The sequence below is a fragment of the Cebus imitator genome, unplaced genomic scaffold, assembly GCF_001604975.1.
Source record: "Cebus imitator isolate Cc_AM_T3 unplaced genomic scaffold, Cebus_imitator-1.0 Scaffold148, whole genome shotgun sequence".
In the NCBI taxonomy this organism is placed as follows: domain Eukaryota; kingdom Metazoa; phylum Chordata; class Mammalia; order Primates; family Cebidae; genus Cebus; species Cebus imitator.
In genome coordinates this window covers 63,420-67,271 of record NW_016107463.1, presented here as the reverse complement: position 1 = coordinate 67,271, position 3,852 = coordinate 63,420, and the positions used below count along the sequence as shown (strand labels likewise).

At 35.4% G+C, this 3,852-nt stretch overlaps 1 protein-coding gene across 7 annotated transcripts in view; it reads left to right on the top strand.

Annotated features, from left to right (window-relative positions):
* The window catches only part of LOC108314094 (probable helicase with zinc finger domain), a 69,489-nt gene that overhangs the window by 2,475 nt on the left and 63,162 nt on the right, over positions 1–3,852 (top strand). For 5 of the 7 annotated variants that reach the window (XM_017542823.2, XM_017542828.2, XM_037743588.1 and 2 more), the window contains one exon: positions 3,087–3,143. The exons of 1 other annotated variant lie outside the window; for it this stretch is intronic. The gene's annotated coding sequence lies outside the window, so the exon portion shown is untranslated. Of the gene's footprint in view, positions 1–3,086; positions 3,144–3,182; positions 3,383–3,852 lie in introns of those variants that run through there. One more of the 7 variants, XM_037743591.1, reaches the window with a different exon arrangement.

Below are 3,852 nucleotides of genomic sequence, written 5' to 3'. Positions count from 1 at the left end.
TTTTTTTTTTTTTTTTCCTAGATTGAGGCATATAATTGACATTTTGTCTTAAAAAAAATAAGAAAAGGAAGATGGATATAGATTCTTTTGTAAGTGCACATACCACATTTTCTTGTATTTGAAACTCAGCAGTGCTTATGTTTACTTCATATAATTTTTATTTTTGGCAGAGCAAATATGGATTTTTAAACTTATTTTCATTTTGCAGATGCAGGCATATTCCTGCCTGAGACCCCTCAATTTGAACTTTTTACCTTTTTTTTTTTGAAACCTACAGATAACTGTGGAAAGGAGCTGTTGGTCTGCTTTTTGCCTATGGAGATGTTCATTTGTAGTCTAGAATGGACTATTTAGAAGTAGGTAATCTTGTGTGGCTAATTTTTTTTTTTTTTTTTTTTTGTGGCCAATGTTTGACCTGAATTGTGTCAAGACATTTTCCACAGTTCTCACACACGTAGACTATGTGAAGTGTTAGTATTCATTTCAAAGTAAAGTTAGTGGTTGGACACCAAACAACTTGTTACACAAAGTATTCTAAAATGGGAAATGCCATAGTATTGAAGGTTGTGGTGAGGTAGAAGTCTGTGTCTCTGAGCTGAATAAAGACATAGCTTTTTTAGTCTGTCCTTTTTGGCTGGGAAGCTGGGACACTATTTTTAGGTAAGGCTGTAGTTTTTGAGAGTAAGTACCTTTGTATCAGCTGGTAAACTTGATTATTGCATTTGTTAACAAGTTTCCTTTTCTAATACCATAGATATTAAAATACATTGTCTTAAAGTTGGTATATATTTATAGACTGTCCAGTTTTCACTGGAAGAAGAGTGATGCCAAAACAACAGGAAAAGTCATTTTTACTTGCAAAGGGCCTTGTGTAATTAAAAAATCTACAGCATATTCATGAAAGGCTAAGAATAGTGCAGAGGGACCTACAAGTAAGTAGCCCAGATCTTACAGATGCATGTTTTTTCCGTTTAAGCAATAGGCTTGGCATTAATATTGAATGCAGATTAGTTCTATAATTGTCTGTCAGAGACCCTGAGATCCAAATACAGGCCCCATACAAGAAATAAGGACCTTTACCTATTGTTTCAAATGTGCAGAAGATTTTGGGCCAAGTTTATCAACAATAGTTACCCAAGAGAGGGAGAGGAACTACTTAAAAAATTATAAGCAACTTTTTAGGTTTTATTTTCATTAACCTTAGGTGAATGTACATGTAGATGTAAGCAGATGTAATTGGATTTCTAAGTAATATTTTGAAATGTTTCTAGAAGAAAAGTGATACAAGCAGAGAGTATGCCATGCTATCTTACCATTCATTTCAGTTAGTGAGTGCAGTCAGGGTTACTTCTGTAGCACTGGCTAGAAGCAGCATATAACATGAAGGTTTATTGCTTTGAGGGTGGCTGGGATAATAGTTTTGAGTAATCCCCAATCTATTAGAAGTTAATATTCCTCTTTTTAAAAAGACCACTATAGATGTAACAGGAAGAATGTTATTTATATATACATGTAATAACTATTTTGGTCAACTTCTAATTGTTTAAAAGAAATGGAAAGTGGTAGTTTTGAGTAATCCTGAATCTATTAGAAGTTAATATTCCTCTTTTTAAAAAGACCACTATAGATGTAACAGGAAGAATGTTACTTATATATACATGTAATAACCATTTTGGTCAACTTCTAATTGTTTAAAAGAAATGGAAAGTATTTCATACCAGCAGTCATACCAACTTGTTTACTCTTGTAAATTGTACTGGGTCAATTTCTCCAAGTAAGAGCAGGAAGTTGTTTGGTAAAAGCAGAGTGTATACATTCATTTTGCCTTTGAACAAAAAGAACTGATTCATCCTCAGGTTCTTCAAAGAATGCATGGCATCTTTTTCGACTGAACTATTCTGAAGTGTGAATGTTTGTGATTTTTGTCATTTCTGTGCCATATTTTAGGTGTTCTTGGAACATCTGAATTTGCCTTTTGGCTTTCTTCTGCAGAAATTCTCTTGGTTGTGATGAAAATGTCCTGTAATGCGAGCTTCCTGTCAGTAGGCAATATGTTTAACTAACATGGTTTTAAAAAACTGTTTACTTTTATGTAAAACCCCTGTATGCTTATGGTAAACAAGTTTGAGCAGTACTTAAGCTCGTAAAGTAAAAAAGTTTAAAAAAAAAAATAAAAAGCCTCTGTTCTTCTTCCTCTGTCTCTAGTCCTGCTCCCCTTAGCTGACTGTGGTAAACAGCTGAGTGTCATTTAGCTTTTGGAAGACCTCTCTATTCTTGAGATATTCTGGCAGTGTGGAAGTAGGGTGAGAAGTCAGAAAAGGCATGGCCATTGAACCAGAGTTTAGATGTTGTGCAGGGACTATTCTGTTCTTATTTTCGGTGATAAGTAATAATGATAAACTCCCATCAGTTTAAGATAACTGTAATTGAATTGTGAAACACAAAAACAGTTAATTTTTTGGTCAGGTTGGTAGTTTTGATTTGTTGATCTTTTAAAGAAATATGTGTGAATTGAACTCATGTAATGTTAGAGCTGGTGGGGGTTAATGGTGGTAATGAATTACCATCTGTTGAATTTTAGGATAAGCTGCACAGTATATTTACTATAGGCTTTTTATAACTCATTATCTCCTTTAATTCTTATAACAACTCACAAGACAGTTATTTCCATTTTACAAAGGAAGAAATTCAGCCTTAAGTGTGACTCAACTAATGTAACATCACGAGACCACTAAAGTAGTGGAGCTGGTGTTCTTTCTGGAAAACCTGTGCTCTTCTTTCTCTAGCTAGTCTAAGTGACTTCTTTTCCAGATAAGGAAATTTAGGCCTGAAGAAATTAAATGAGTTGCTCAAGGTCACGCAGCTCAGAAGTAGCAACATTAAACCAAGCTGCTTTTTTTTTTTTAATCTTTGGAGGCTTATCTCAAGACTCTTGGTCCAATGCTGGTCATGCTACATTTTACTGAACTACCGTGGACCAAAAGACCATATGCTGGGAATATTAGATACAAATACTTTGGAACTGATACCTTGGTGAATGGTGTTTTCTACTATGTATTAAACAAACTTTCTTCTTTGTCTTTCAGAAATTATAAAGAGCTCTGATGGGCTATTTGGGTGATACCCAGTGCAGTGAACTGCAGGTGAGTAAGGTTTAGGAGAACTTTATTTAGAAAAGAATTTTATAATGCCTGAGAAAGATACAAAGAGACTTAATCTAGACTAGAATGGCCAGAAAGAATAAGGTAGGACAGGGTGAAGTGATACAGGGCTGTAGTGAAACAGTGGTAAGGTGAAGGTACAGATCCTAACGGAATTGGTTTCTTCTGGAACAGACTGAATGATGAACAAATTCCAAAGAGACTGCCTGCTGCCTTGTCAGTTTAGTTTTGAAAGAGTGAGGGTAGGTTAATCTTCCACTTCTCTTCCCATGAGTAACTGCATAGGGGCTCAGCTTGTCTGCATGCTATTGGAGCTTGAGAATTCTTCAGTTTTTGTGTCAACATTCTTGAGTGGCAATTACTTTGTGCTCTGATGAACTTGGTTAAGTATTGAATTGTTTTTCTTGTTATCTGCTGTTTACGTAGTGTCATGAATGACTGTATAGATCTAAATACTGAGGACATATCAATAGAAACAAAAGGTTGAACTTTTCTTCCTAGTGGTTGTACTACCTCTATTCATACTATTAGTCTTTCAGATGACTTACCTTTTGCTGAAATGCCTGTTTTTTTTTTTTTGAGACGGAGTTTCACTCATGTTACCCAGGCTGGAGTGCAATGATGCGATCTCGGCTCACCACAACCTCCGCCTCCTGGGTTCAGGCAATTCTCCTGCCTCAGCCTCCTGAGT